Genomic DNA, 16,719 nt, shown 5'->3' on the forward strand with positions numbered 1-16,719 from the left:
ACGATTGAGAAGGTGTTTTTTTGAACCAAAATATCTGCAAACTCGAACAGAAAAGACTGCCACTTAAAGTTGTCCAATTATAAAAATTTGGAAATGAGACAAATTATGGGGAGTCCCCCTACCTGTTTGAGTACTTTGTGTTCTTTGTTCGTGGGGAAAAAACGACAACAATGAAAATAATGTAGAGTTTCCCTATGTGTTTGTGGACTTTAATTTACCTAAGTTTTCACTTTCGTGTCACTGCGTGCGGATGTCCACGTAGCTGTACTTAAAATTTTCAATATCCTCAGGTTTAAATTGTTTCTCGTAAGTGTGAAGTTTATCGTTTTTGACCTGGTCCATGAAGTCCTGGTCAATTTTTTATGCTTTCCTAACCATTCCAAGCCATTTGGTCTTTCGTGACAGGCAACTTAAAAATTCCTTTCAATCGTCTGCATGATCTGCAGCCAAGGATGGAGCCACTGACCTCTGACCACTTGTGACTTATCTTCAGTTAGATTATTTTTGGTTAATCTGTACAAAAAAAAAACACTTGCACAAATCCGAAGCACACCTTCTCACTGCTCATCATCTATGCACGTTCGCGGTCATGTGACGTGCCATAAACCGAAACAAAGAGTTCTTTCTTTGAAGACTGCCGGGTTTCAAAACCATGACCACTGATCACAAGTGGGTGTTTGTGATCGAAACCCCCCACAATCAATGAGTGACTACTGTACCTTGCCCTTACAGCATTTACTCCATTCAATGATGAATTTATTAATTGTTTATATAGAAGCTGACATGCCACAAGTAAATACGTGTGTCGTGATTGCACTTGGCCTTGCTTGGGAGACTGAAACCGGAGCCATGTGTCAGTGTAGTAGCGGCCTTAAGGATTAGGGAAGGTCAGACTACGAAGCATGGTCGCTGCAGCTGCCGGCCTTTCCAGCACCCACACGAAAGACCCAGCCGTGACACCCAGGTTTCAATGTGGTAGCTTGGAAGTGGCTAATGCGATGTAGTTATCACCCCAGACATAGTTGCTTTCTCCTAGTCATCCCTGATACTACACTGCCTCTCCGACAGTTTCTTCAACGATCAAAGCCGCGAGCGAGGCTTAGTGGTGGCTGAGTGCACGGCTCGGCCGCCCTGCATGTAGCTGGAAGCGGTTGCCTGATACGCTTGTGGAACGTTTGAAGGTGCTCCCACAGTCTATGGAATGCCGGCCGTGCTGGGTGTGTTGGAAGAGGGGCCTCCCAAAAGGAGAGGAATAGGAAAGGAGGCGGGGAACATAAAAGACGGGTTGGGGGGTTGAACTTTAAACAGTGCAGCCAGGCCAGTAAAACGAACCGCAAGATTATTGTAAAACTGGAGGGATGAAGAATGAAAAATGAAAAAAGATGATTTTTCAGAGTGAAAGAATTTGCACTGTAACAGTGTAATAAAAGGTCAGAAATGTCTGTTGTATTTATTTTTTAGAACTTTATGAACATTTTTGTTTCTAAAATTTTTCCATAATGACAAACAACACTGTCATAAGAATTGCTACTGTTCCACGAACAAGCATGTTATTGATAGCTGTGATGTGCTGTAGGTCAGGTAAAGGGAAACGAGGGGGTGGCAGCTCCAGGATGTTCTCTCTTAAGCGTTCCAGTGATGTGGACGTTAGTCTCGGGCGCCTGTGAAAGGAAAGACTCATGTGATTCTGGAGCCTTTGTTTCCAAGGAACTACCTCAGCCCTTACATATCCGTTTCCGAACTCCCACACACATACAGTATAGTCGTGCTGATCTGCACGCACACGCTTGTGACCAGTTTATCAAGGTTGTGTTCACTATCACCATCACTTATATGAGACATAGACATGGATGCGTCCTTTACCGGGAATACCCTCTATGTGCTATGTTGCTGAAAGTGATGGAAAAGATTATTAATGCTAGGAGAGGCACAAAAAAATGCCAATAATATAATATTGTCCAATGACAATTTACTAATTTAGCCATCCGTCCATTTTCTGGATTAATAATGCATACAAGGCAGCAGGACTTATTTACCTAAAGTTTACATTATCATTAAAGAATTGCATTCATATTTCATTGGCTATTTGTGATGAACGGCAAGCCATTTATGTGGATCTTGATCACAGACTTATTTTACTTTTGTTCTACATTGCAATTTAGTTGATGTTTTGTTTGCAACTGGATTGATATTGCGATAAAGATGCTGCTGCACTACAATATTTTCTTTGTCGTTTTCTGTAATATTTACTTGAACATTTTTATTGATGGGTCGTTGTGACTAAAATACAGTGACTGGTATTACTGATTTTGCACAGGAGTTCAGATGTTGCACGGTGTGAAAGGCTGCTACTGTGTGTAAAAAAAAGAGAAAGCCCTGGTCTCATTCAAAGCACTAAATAAATGTTGTGATCTGTTTTTTTTTAATATATACATATCTGAAAGTATTTTCATTTGACTTCAACCAGGAGTGACACAAGAGCCAATACAAAGTTGTTTAATGTCTGACCGCTTGTGTTGCCTCATGTTCATGAAAAATATGCTTTGCTTTAGAATTTTAATGCATCCCAGGTTTTAATGCATCGCGATGCATTGCCGAATCGAATCGTGACCCTCTGAATCGAATCGAATCGAATCGTGGCTCTCCGAATCGTAATCGAATCGAATCGTGAGGACAGTGCCGATGCACACCTCTACTAGGTGTTCATTATAGCGAATATATTATGCTCATTTATGAAGCGTATTAGTAGTTGAAGCCAAGCATTACTCCACAGCTAACTGGAAAAACTTTTTTTTTTGCATCAGCATTTTATAATCTCAAAAATACAAGATTCAAAAGACACAAGTTCAATATAGTTGTGTTCTATGTTCAGTTTTGACTTATTGTTTTTCTTGGTTAAAGCATTCTATCTGCAGAGGTAAACTCATCTGTGCAAAGTCGAAAAGGTCCGCACAATGTTTTGATCTCATGGAAGCGGGAAAGTTCGTCTCCATGTTTTGAGAAAAAGACAGATGCCTGGAAAACTGAACAGAGGCCAAACGTGTTGGCAGATCCAGGATGTAAGGCGATCCAATGTAACCGCAGTAAAAAGATTGAAGGTGGGCTGCAACGGAATAAGCGGCTTCACGCTGCAAGCAAGGGAATGCCACGGGTCACGGCATAAGGATTTGGCCCTGATACGTTTTTTTGCACAGGCAGAGTGGGCGGTAGTTTGGAACCAGAGCTGCCATGAAGTCCTCAATCACAACTGAAATTTGTAAACTAATTGACCACCCGTACAGAGCGTTCTTGTTCCGCTGGCCTTTCTCCATGGAGCGAGAGAGAATACCTTCACTCGAACTAGACTGTAGCGTGATTAATGACTTTCTTTTCCTCTCTCTTGCTCCCTGTCCTCCCTCATTTCATAGCCCTCCCCTGGTTGGTTCTTTGGCGGACGCTTCACATCCCTTGATACCTCAAGTTAAATAGGCCTGTAATTTCGGACCAGCAAGGAGCAAATTATTATTTGTTCTGTTGGCTACCTAAAATGAATCTATCATTTTTGTCTATTGGTCAGTTAGAAACAACCAATTGTCTCCCAAATAATGTGATGAAGGAAGCTTTGGAATGGACTAAGATAAATTAATTTTGACAGTGATAGATAGCGTACTATAAGAGTAGCATGAAGGGTGCTGACATACATTATAGGTCGATATAATAAAACTGATTTGGCAACATACAGGATATCTTTCATTAACTTCAACCTAATAAGGGCAAAGATGATGAATGTTAGTTTGTTCATAATGATTATACCTTATCATTGGCTGCCATTGACAGTTAAAGACATCTACTACACTTAAACTGGCAGAACTGGCAGTGCGCAGTCAATTAGTTAATAAACATTCACATTCTGCTCAAAATTCAACCAATCCTGACATATCTTGGTGCGAGACAATAGTCTTATCATATCATCCAGAGCAAATACTGGATACAAACGCCTATGGGTACTATACGCACATTGTTGTTTCAAAGACAATTCATATTAGTTGAATTTTCCTCCTGATCGTCACACTGTTGACAAAAATTTGGGGTTTTAAACATAATTGCGAAATGGAAATTCACTGTCTTAGATGTCATTAATAGTTAGCAAAAGACAGTCGCTAAAGATTCAAAGCATGAAAATGTCTATCCTTCATCTCTTCCTAGGCAATTAATTGATAGCATCACACTGGATTTTTATTAAGTAAGTTTTTTTTCCTTTTTCTTAGCCCGTTCCCTCGTTCAAAGCACATCACCACTGGCGTCCACTACCACACTGATGACAGACTGAGAGGAGCTGGTTGACAACTCAACAAATTCAACAATGCCAGAAGTGGCAGAATTGGAAAAAAACTTTTATTAATGACATTTTAATGTGCTTTTTCATTTCTTGCAGGACAGAAAATCAATTTTCTTAGCAGAAAAATCAGAACAGACATTTTTGGGAAACATTTTCTAGTTTAAGGCCATCTTAAAAAGTCCTATATTGATTTTTTTTGTGTGTGTTCTTTTATGTCCTTTAATCCAGTGGTCCCCAACCTTTTTTGCACCACAGACCAGTGTGATGGGGGCATTTTTTTTCAGGGACCGGCAATGTGTGGCAGAAAATTACAGTAAATATAAAATAACACAACAGAGCTAAAAGCAAACATTAAGTGCAAGGCAAATGTAACTTACCATACGCTGAATCAACCTTTTTTAACAGCGACCTCTTCTTAAATTTGACGGCAAATATCCTTGCTCTGTGGCATAGTGAGTAACCTTCAATCGTGAAAGTTTTTTTTTTTTTTTCTCATTTCATTTATTTTCCCTTCAGGCATGACAAATCCAAACAAACATACAGCATTTATATGTGTTTACAATTAATTCAACCCGAAAAGAAAAGGGCTGACGGGAGAAGCCGAAGCTTATTAAAACCCGTCCCCAGTATACCATAAAGGACGCAGAAAATATCAAATATCAAATTTTTGACAGATTTCGTAATGATCACAAGGTTTTTTTTTTTTTTTTTTTTTTTTTTTATAATAACCATCCCCTCTGATTGTTCATTTTCCCAATAGTCCATAGTCGATCGATGTGCTCGTTATGTTGATTAGATCCAGTAGACTAGTTCATAATTTAGTACTTAGTTTATTCAGTTGATTCGATCCAGAAGATAGGGAATAGCTGAGGACCGATGGTAGGCCGTGTCCGCCACACTCCTTTAGTTGACTTAATCCTCGTCGCAGTTTTCTTTCCTTGCTGACTCCCGACGAACATTCATCTCAAGGTTGCGCAGCTTCGTAGTAGGTTGCATCGCCATTTCGGTTGTGGACTCATGGCCTGGGGGACTGGCGTCGCTAGGTCCTTCAGAAGGACCGTCCCAGCGATCACTGTCCCACCTGGCACAATCAGAAGCTGCCAACAGCGCACCAAAAGGAAACATCCTCGATATCGTTCCTCTTCGAGTGTGGTCAGACACAGCGGCCGCCATTTACCCCAGCTATCCTCCACAATATCCAGACGTTAAAATGTTTTCCAGAACAGATGATTTGCCTGTATCGGTATTCCGACGAATATCATTTAGGACTTTCATAAGCACAGTCTCGGTGCTGTGTTGTGGCCGAAATCCAGACTGAAATGAGTTAAAAAGATTGTTTTGCATCATAAAAGTCTGGATCTGTTCGAACACAACCCTTTCGATAATTTTCCCCAGGAATGTCAGATTTGATATTGGCCTGTAATTGCTAATGGTTGAGGCATCCAGATTAGGTTTTTTTAGGAGAGGTTTTATTACTGCAGTTTTTAAAGTCTGTGGAAACTCTCCTGTTTGGAGAGAAGAATTTATAATCTGAAGTATGTCTGGGGCTATGCAATGAAAAACAGTTTTGAAAAAGTTTGAAGGAAGGATGAAAATGCGTCCTTCGCCTTCGAGTGTCTTTGTCGGATGACAAAGCTTATTGGCTTTAGCAATATGGTTCACCACGAGGTATGATGCTCCCAGTGCATTCACTTTTGCTGCCTAGTTTGCTAGCTTTTAGCCACAAATTATGCAGAGTGGACTTTTGATTGTAGGCTCCTCTTCTGGCTCAGCAGGTGGCCTTTTCCCCGTAAAAAAGCCGTCCAAAGATGACTGTTTTTAGTCATCTTCACTAACATATGGGCTTATTATTTCAGGGAATGAATCTGATGCGCCCACATCATTATCAAAGGCAAGCGCAGAGTAATTCGAGCAAAACAGCCGGAAGAACTTCGTCCACCATTGCTGAGGTGTGCCACCCGCAACACACAGCCTACAGCAGCTAACGCTGCTGTTTACATCGACTGACACTGGGTTGCTATGGGTGTGCGAACACCCCAGTAATGGCAGCCAACCAGTAGAGGGTACATAAATCTCTTCTCAGATTAGTCATTCAGATTGCAGTCGTTAACAAATTATTTATTATTTCCATGCGGCCCGGTAGCAAATGTGCCACGGACCGATACCGGTCCCCGGCCCGGTGGTTGGGGATCACTGCTTTAATCGATATATGGCAGAAAACACAGACAAGATTGAAAAAGCAGTTTCTGCTCTTGCACTCCTCTTTGAAAGAAACTGCTGTATTTTAATCCAAAACAACTGTTGTGTTTGATAGAAAAATATCTTTATATGCTGCAATAGCAAATTCATGGTGCATGAAGCCCCCAAACTATTTTTAATTTGTCCGTTTTACCCTGGAAACCCCCGTTTACAGACGTCGTTCAACCGCTTTTGTTTCAACCCAGCCATAAAACGAAGGTACCGTACTGGCCCCAATATAAGACGGTCCTGATCATACTTCAACTTCAAAAAAAAAAAAAAAATCATACTTCTTTTTCAAGACTCAAGTTTGAAAAAAGACTTTTTGAACACCAAATTACCAGTAATTTTTATACAGAAAATAATTACATAATAATAATAATTATAATAATAATTACATCTGAAACAAATGATTATAACAATATATTTGAGAGAAAAAGCATGTTATTTTACCTCATTCAAATCTTAATATCTGAACATTTAAGTATGTAAACTAAAGTACAATCACATTTGTAAATGAATGGCCTCTGGTTTTTGAAATGTGAATAAACCAATCTGTTGTGATAAAACAACAAAATTGCAATAACTGCATTAACCATCAAAGTGAAGTCTAACTAACTGTAGTCTTGAAACAAATCTGAATAAGGAAAAACATTGCAATAAAATAATGCAAACTGGTTAAACTTGAGAGTAGCTGAGATCTGTCATGACAGAACATCGCTTGAATGATATCTGGCGCCATCTAGCGTCGTGAATGGGTATAATGTCTAGTCCGCGAATATAAGACGACCCCCACTTTTTCAGTCTTAATTCAATGCAAAAAACACCGTCTTATATTCGGGCCAATACGGTAATTAATTATATTTATTATTTAAAATATCTATCATTTTTAACTTAGAATCATTCAATATTGTCTAATATTTCATTTAAAAAAAGAAAAAAGATTTCATTCACTATTATATATTTATATATATTTTAATAATATTTTAAACTTTTAAACAAATAACGTCACAAAGAAAAAATGGTGTCTGTAAAAAGGTCACGGTAGAGATGTCCCGATCTGATATTTGGATCGGCTCGGACGCCAAGATGGGCAAAACAATGCGCATCGGTATCGGATTGGCCAAGATGGAAAAATTCTGATCCAGACTTTCGATCCAGTTTTTTTTTTTTTTTTTTTTTTAAATCTGGTCCGGGTTTTCCAGCGCACCGATTTACACAATCCATTCAAGTTTTTGCTTCCGTTTCCCTAAAATCCGGTCCGCATTTTACGGCACACCTTCAACACACTACATTTACATTACCATCTCCCAATTTACCGAGAGACTTTATCGGTAAAAATGTCAGCTGTGTGGGATCATTTCACCTTAAAGGACGACAAAGACGAAGAGGCAGAGTGCAATATATGCCACAATAAAGTCAAGCGTGGTGGTAAAGCCGTAAGAAGTTTTAATACAACCAACCTAATCAAGCATTTAGCGAAATACCACCACAAACAATATAAGAAGTATGTTAAGAAAACCCAAGACAAAAAGAAAGGTCCTACGCAACTAACACTGGCAGAAACTTTTGCTATTCGTGACAAACCGGCACTCGACAGTCCCAAAGCCCAGGTAATAACAAGTCATTGCCGAAGAATTCATTCTGGATGAAGAGCCATTATCTCTCGTGAGTAAAGACGCACCATCCAACACTTAGAACCACGGTACAACATGCCCAGCCATCATTACATCCTTGAGCGATTCGGCCATGGAAGATTCGAGAACGATTCACAAACATTCAAATTCCGATTATTGAAATATGTCAAGTAAAGTGGAACTAATACACAGCGCGGACGCATTGAGAAACGGACCGCATTGAGTCCCGAGAGTAATGCTTGTCATAGACCCGGGTAATGCCAATGCTCAACTCACGGCTATAGCTCAACTCATGCCGCTGGATAAAAAACACAAGAATACCTGACTGCTGCTGACAGCCGGTACAAACTACGTCAACATCATTTTACTGTAGATAATAGATATCATATGTATATAGAACTAGATGCAAAATGACAGACTCGACGGCGTTAGCAACATTGAAGTATTGAAAGCTAGTTGTGTTAGTAAACAGCCGCCATCTTAAAGCAGGAGACTTCCCTAGTAGGCTGTTGTGAACCTGATAGGCCGCTATCGGTATCGGATCGGAAGTGCAAAACAATATCGGTATCGGATCGGAAGTGCAAAAACCTGGATCGGGACATCCCTAGGTCACGGATATCTACCTCAAAACTATCGCTTAATTCTATTTTTTTTTGTTACTGTCACATTTTCTTCGATATTTTAGATGATAAATAATCAATCCAAACAAAGAAAAATTGAAAAAAAAAAAAAACGTTTAAAAGGGTAAATATATGAAAAAGAAAATCTCAACCACTCCTTGATCTCTGCGATTTCTGCATCACGACCCTTGTTATATTACCCTGTTTCACCCATAAAATCCCCCAAAAATCCAGCTGTGGCCATTCACAGCTGTGTCTTGACACTCAGCGATACATGCTACATGGAGTTTTTGGATCGAAACAAGGTAAGTATGCGATAATATCTCGTTAAAGTCATGGCGTCTTTAATTCTGCTCTTGCGTGCTCTCATCTCCAGTTAGGGTTTTGCTGTTTAAAAAAAAAATGTTTTTTTTCAAAAATGCCCTCCTGTTCAAAATTATTCATCCCCCAGAAAACTGAGATTATAAAATTTCCAATGATGTATCACACATGTATATAGGACATTTTGAAAGTTGTCCAATTTGGGGGTGTCAGAGCGGAACTTCAAGTCACCTGAGTGTTTTCCACCATATGCCAAGGCCTTTTTATATATAAAAAAAATATATGACAATAAATAACTGTAAAATACGATGTACCGTATCATCCATTTTTGGTTACGCATACGTGTGCTGTATGTTAAGCGTTAAGCCAAGATGCATGATTTTGGTGCTCAGTAGATAGGACATCCTGTGATCCATTTGTGAAAGTGTTAAGAGTTGATTTCAGCAGGCAACTGTGAAGATGACAACCTGTGCTAATGGCAGTTCAAGGCTGAGAGAACTCATTGGTTGGAGGAATGTGTGAACACGGTGACAAAACCATTTATTTACAAGCACTTCCACTGTGAGGTCTTGCACCAGCAGCCCAAGTGCAAACCCAGAGAAGACACAGCTGTATGTGAATGCAGTAGTGCTAACGCTGCTCGCTTTGATCACACCAATGCGAAAGTGGCCCTGATCTGCTTGAACACCACCCATCTTGTACGATATCCTGAGTGTACAAAGTGAGACATTCCAGACATGCGAGCTCCCCGTGACCAATGATAACCTGTTTTCAACATTTCCAGTGCTTTGGGCCTCTTGATGTGATAAATTAAGTTTCCCTCTAGTGGCCCAGTAAGAGTAACTAGGTCAACACCGTAGAATAGTTTAGGTTTTAGACTGTTTTGGATTAGATTACCAAATGTTTGTGAGGCTCTGGGTTGCGGCTAAGATACATTTCATGTTGACTTTTTGCCCTCGGAACGCCGACACGACTCTGGGGACGATGTGTCATCAGTTTATTGCTGATTGGATTAAACTAACTTGATTACAGATTCTAGACACGCCATAATAAAAAGTTGGTGTTTATTCAAGCCATAATCTCGAGACATATAAATACCATCTATTACTGCCAAATTAATGAGTGCATGTCAGATAAAATTGTTGCTTTTGAAAGTAATCCAAGTCATTTTTTAATGTGGTTGGATGAAATGTGTCCTTTCATTTCATATTTTGAATCTCTTACTGCTCTATGGTTTAGATAACCATCACAGAGCCTAAGTCCTCTCTCTTCGGGGTCAAAAAAGCTGTGCCATAACTGATGTCACTCCACTGTTCCTGACCACGTTTCACATGTTGCTTTCTAAGGTGAGTTTTTATGTGGAAGATTTGTTTACACTTCTTAAAGCTCATCAAAATTCTACTTAGCAGACAATTTGTTCTGCAGGAATTTAACATACTGTATTTATTCTCAAATATTGATAGCTATAAATATTGATAGCAAATTGATAGCTGCCTCTCTCTCTTAGTACAAAAATAGTACTGAGGAAAAAAAGGCTGTCTCCTTACCCCAAATTCTTTTCTTGTGAAACTTTCCAAAGGCTCTTGAAACATCGAGTCACATTGGACTGATAAATTAACAAAGATAAGTCATAAAAATAGGCTGCTGGGGTGATTTTAAATCATTGTTTTCATTTCAAATTGAGACTGAGCGTTATCACTACAAATGTTTGCTCTGACACCATTGTTTTTTCTTTTTTTTTTGCTCACGTGCTGATGAATTCCTGCTATTCAGAGTAATTACGAACATCTGAAATAGAATAGAAACATTCTATTTTCTATCCTCCTTAAAATTTACAAGTTTTTCAGGATGAGCACAATCTTTTAGAGGTTTTTTTGTGAATTGCCAGCAAAATTAATACAATTTGCACTCTGCAAATTAGCAATCTAATTTGTAAATCAGGGGTACATCATGTGCGTGACTATACTTAGGTTAAATATACTGTACGTATATATATGTCGGAAAACACTCAGGTGACTTGTAGTTCCGATCTGAGACCCCCAATTCTGCAAAATTTCAAAACTGTCCTTTGTGTGATACATCATTGGAAAGCTTAAAATCTTTATTTTCTGGGGGAAGAACATTTTTGAACAGGAGGGAATTTTTGACACCTTAGAAGTAGGTCAAAACAGGGGAGTGAAAAACAGACATTTTTGAGACCTTTGAAATTTTCTTTGAGACCCCCAATTCTGCAAAATTTCAAAACTGTCCTTTGTGTGATACATCATTGGAAAGCTTAAAATTTTTATTTTCTGGGGGAAGAACATTTTTGAACAGGAGGGAAATTTTGACACCTTAGAAGTAGGTGAAATCAGGGGAGTGAAAAACAGACATTTTTGAGACCTTTGAAATTTTCTTTTAAGTTTCTCATTTAAAGGTTTTGGAACCCATCCTGGTACATAACATACAAAACTTCAAGATGACCTCCCTTTGTCTACTCAAGTCTTTGATAACCAATATGCATACACAAAGACATGTGGGTGGATGTAAAATAATAATAGAAATTGGTGTGTGAGTAAATGTAGATTTAATTTAGCCCTGTGTTTTATTTTGGAAATAAGCATGGCTAAATGGGAAGTTAGCTGTATAGGCAATGATAACTTTACTGCATACAGTTTTTGATTTGGCTTGATTTTAATCTGTGCACAAAAAAAAAAAAAAAAAAAAAAAAAAAAATCCAGGGGAGATTTTAAGGGTTAATTTCCAATACCATCATATTTTATTTTTTGCAGTGGGCTTTTAAATTTTTATTTCAATTATGATTAAAGAATGTGAATGCGAGATACTGAGAATAAAAGGCTCTATATGCATGAAGAGAACATATAAATGTGAGTACATAACACTATGTATTTATTGTATTTAGCCCTGAAGCTTAGGACCTAGGCTTTATGATTTAAGCATCTAATGTATCTAATACATCGATATCATCCATAGGTGGAGTTTGACTTTTGGCGCGGGGGACCACCACATTTTGATGACTCCGAAATGCAGTGTCAGCAATAAAATTAACTTACAAGAATATACAGTATATAATAATAAATTAAAAATGAGTTTTTTTTATTTCCCAATTCCCATTATTTTGGAGGGGAATTCTAAATCAGGCTGCTTAGGACAGCTATGCTTTTCGCCAAGATTGTCATTCGTTGAATATGGTACGCCAGCCGGTGCCTTGCCAATGTAGTTACTCCTGTCAAAAATCGTATCGCTGCGCTGTGCTGATTTGCATGATTTCCGTGTTTTGGTGATGTAGTTATGTTAAGTTTTAAAACATGGCCCATCCATTAAAAAAAAAAAAAAAAAAAAAAATGTCTGTTATATAATGTAACATACGTACTGAATGTAAAAAAGGCGATGTTTTACTGTTTTACTGGAGTTTCTCTTTTATAAACGTCGATGTCCCAAATATATAACTGTGGTTCTTTCCTGTCTTCAATCAATTGTTTAAGTCGACATAACTCATAACTAATGTGTGTGCGTGCGCTCCCGCGGCCAGGGGATACAATTTTTGACGGGGGGTAACTAAATTGGCAAGACACCGGTGGTGGCTCTGTTGTACAATTAGCGTTTTTAGTGGGGCAAATTGGAACTCCACTTACCATTTTGGCGGTGATCTCTAGACTTTCTTGGTTCACATTTTCAACGCTTGATTCTTGCTCAGTCGTTGTTGTCGCTTTTGAAAGCATAGGTCTGAAAAAATTACATATCACTATTAGGGTTGTTCCGATCATGTTTTTTTGCTCCCGATCCGATCCTGATCGTTTTAGTTTGAGTATCTGCCGATCCCGATATTTCCCGATCTGATTGCTTTTTTTTGCTCCCGATCCAATTCCAGTCATTCCGGATAATTTTTCCCGATCATATACATACATTTTGGCAATGCATTAAGAAAAAAATGAATAAAACTCGGACGAATATATACATTCAACATACAGTACATAAGTACTGTATTTGTTTATTATGACAATAAATCCTCAAGATGGCATTTACATTATTAACATTCTTTCTGTGAGAGGGATCCACAGATAGAAAAACTTGTCATTCTTAAAGGACAAATGTGACTTAATATTGCCATCTAGTGTATTTGCTGAGCTTTCAGTAAATGATACTGTAGCCATTTAACTGTTGTGCCCAAATGCATGATGGGAAGTGCACCCATGACTGTGCGTAGTGCTACCAAATCATATATCTTCTCTGCGTTGGGAAGTAACTTAAGATGTTAGGGAAATGATCAATTACTGCCTTACTTCACCTTGCTTCCCACGATATTTCTAATTGTGGGGAGAGGGATTGTAAGGCTGTAGCCAATTAGAAGCCTCCAAAGACAACTAAAATTCACTCTACTTATTTTACGCTACCTTTTGGTTCTCTGTATAGGTGAAATGGCGTCACTACAGACTAAGCGCGACAATACGTGAGTGGATTGTGCAGCGCATGCATTAATTGCATTAAATATTTATACGTGATGCATTTATTAAAAAAAAAAAATTACCGCTGTTATTGGGTTAAAGTTGATAACCCCACCTTCTGCCTAAAGACTCTGGATGAGTGAAACATATTATGTTTGTAACGTTAAATACAATTAGAAAACGATTTAATTAAAAAAAAAAAAAAATTAAAAAAAGGCATGTCCGATATTTTATTGCCGATTCCGATACTTTGAAAATGACGTGATCAGACCCGATCGATTGATCGGGACATCTCTAATCACTATCCATCTTGCCTCTTCAGTCCTCAGGTGGTTTTGGCTAAGCAAAGCAAATGACTATCTAAGGTGCTAGTCACATTATCTGTTCGAAAAATAATTTTGACCCGTTATAGAAATATTGTTTTTTTTTGGTCATTTCATTCATTTTTATTGGTTGTTTTATTGCTTTACAAATTTTATAGACAACATTTTAACGTAAAACTTAATTTTAAAATCATATATAGGAAAGTCAATTACATGCAATGACACTTTTCGGTCACTGGGGGGGGGGGGGGGGGGCTGAAATGCACACCGAACAGAGAGCTGGGCGTTGCTTATATTCTGTACTTAAAAGGAGGTGTGTCTGTTTGGTGATTAACTCATCTTACAAAATAGGTCATGAGCCTTGCTGGTTGGCAGTTGAAGTCCATGATTATCTGAGGCAAAACTGTCAGCGGTTTTCTGTGAAAAACAACTCAATATATGGACATGATTGCATTAGGCGAGATGTATACTGATTTCAATATCAATTAATGATTCGAATCGAATAATAAATATAATCACTTACCTTCTTTTTATGGCTGGGTTGAAACAAAAGCGGTTGCGCAATGCCTAGGGTAAAACGGACAAATTAAAAACAGTCCAGGGGCATAATGCGACATGAAACTGCTATGACAGCATATAGACATATTGTTATATCAAACGCAACAGTTCTTTTGGCTGCTTACAGCAGTTTATTTTAAAGAGGGGTGCAAGAGCAGAAACTGCTTTTTCAGCCTTGTCTGTGTTTTCGGCCAAACAAAGTATGTACAACTTACTCTGACGAATAAGGGGACTGACAGATGTGGTGTATTCACCTTTTGCCCATTATTATACAAAGTTGAAGTGGTCTGTCATGACTCTGGGTACATTGTTGGACTAGGCAGGAAGTGTTATGCAGGGTCTTTGGGGGCGTTGCCAGGCAACAGGGTGGGCAACTTGGCGTAATGAGCGCAGGGCTCAGGAGCTGTCTGCTCAGTGTTCCAGGCCCTGACAAGAACAGACAGGCTGGCCCAGGACAGCCTGCGTGGAGCTGCCACCACGGCCACCTGCTCACAGCAATCATCACCAGCGCTCTGTCCAGCCACCGATACAGCATACAGGCCCAATTAAGAGCTCTGCATGTCCCCCTCCAGCCAGCCATCACGAACACTACAGCGAGTCTGACAAGGCTGCCTTTTTTCCCCCGAACAATCTCTAATTAACAACATTGGTAGTGGTGCAGTCGGGCTGCTGAAGAGGCCCGTCCTCCGCTCGGGTAATCAGCTTAAATACGAGTTTATTTCCTGCCCCCTGTGCCTCGCTGCTTCCAGCAGCGATTGCATTTTTGTATCTGTTTATCTCCAATTTCCTCTCACTGCTAACGTGTCTTGCAGACACACTGTCACTTCCACTTGAGGTGACGTTGATTGATCTGAATGCTTTAGCGCACTGACGAAAGTTTTAGGCAGTTCAATCCAGTACATAACCACTCTGTATATCACGTGGCTGAGAAACTGAGAATAGTAGCTTTTATGCGAATAGATGCAATGACTTCTTAGAATTTCCATCAAATTATAACATAGGGGTGAAATGTAGCTTGTGAGGTGACCTCATTACCAGAGCAGGATTAAGTGTGTTTCAGCCAAGGGCAGAGAAGGCGGTGGAATTTCCTTTCATTGGGGAGGTGTTATTGTTGGAGAGCTGAATAAAGACTAGGCAAGCACGATGAAATGTCTTAAACCCAGATTCACAACTGCCACTACTGATTGTATGGAATTATGTCTAATCATGTGTCTCGACAAATTCAAACAAATGTCATATTGGTTGTCAGATCAGACTTGACAAATATGAGTGAAGTTAATATCCATGTTATTAGAGAATGTATTCACATTTGCATTTTTCATCCCACTTCTGATGGTGTCTGGCCTGGTTTAGAAAAAGGGGAAAGTTGATTTTCATCTTTTAGTTTTCCGTGGTTTCATGCACTTATTAAGGTTTGTTTCTAATGATACAGCAGCACACTTTATAAGACCTTTAAATGAAATAGTCAATTTTTTATACTGTAGAATTAGTTGTTGAGATCAGTGCTTATTTTGTCTAACCTTCTTATGGTGCAACAATATATTTTCTCAGAAAACTTTTCAAACCTCTGTTTCTGTTAGTTTATCGCTTGTTATGATTTTTATTGCTCTGTTTCATCATCCTATGCATGCTTTGGTGGGTTCTCGCTTCCCATTCTGGAATTATGATTGTGTGATGATTCACAGATTGAGCAGCAGAGGGTGTCGTTTATCACAAAGGTGCTGCTTGTGCTCAACTTTTGCACACTCTGAAAAAAAAAGTAAGCAGGTATGTTCTGTTGAAAGAACAATGTTCATAAAACATTTTGGACATTTATCACATCCAAAAATTATGTGATTGGAAAACTTCATGGCCAAAGAGTGTCAACATATTTTGAACCTGAAGGTGTCGAGTGAAATGTAGGTTGTGTTTATGTATATACATAGGTTGAGTAGTATTGGTTGCATTGTATTGTGTCAGTAGAGAGGAAGCTGGTTGAGGAGTTCCTGGAAACACCTCGCACAAAAGATGCAACACAAGCAGGTAGCCTATTCAAAGCTTCATCAATTGTGTTCCGTATGGCGCGGCGCCATCCGCACAGTGTGCAGATTGCTCCCGAGAGCCAATGGCGCTGTTTATTGCCAGTGTTGTCAGTTACTGTAATCTGATTACTTTCTTTCAGTAACGAGCAATCCAACCCGTTCATTTTTCCAAACCAGTAATCTGATTAAAGTTAGTTTCCTTAGTGTCTGCACGTTACTGTTTTGGTATTGCCTCATA

This window comes from Corythoichthys intestinalis, chromosome 5, assembly GCF_030265065.1.
Source record: "Corythoichthys intestinalis isolate RoL2023-P3 chromosome 5, ASM3026506v1, whole genome shotgun sequence".
NCBI classification, from domain to species: domain Eukaryota; kingdom Metazoa; phylum Chordata; class Actinopteri; order Syngnathiformes; family Syngnathidae; genus Corythoichthys; species Corythoichthys intestinalis.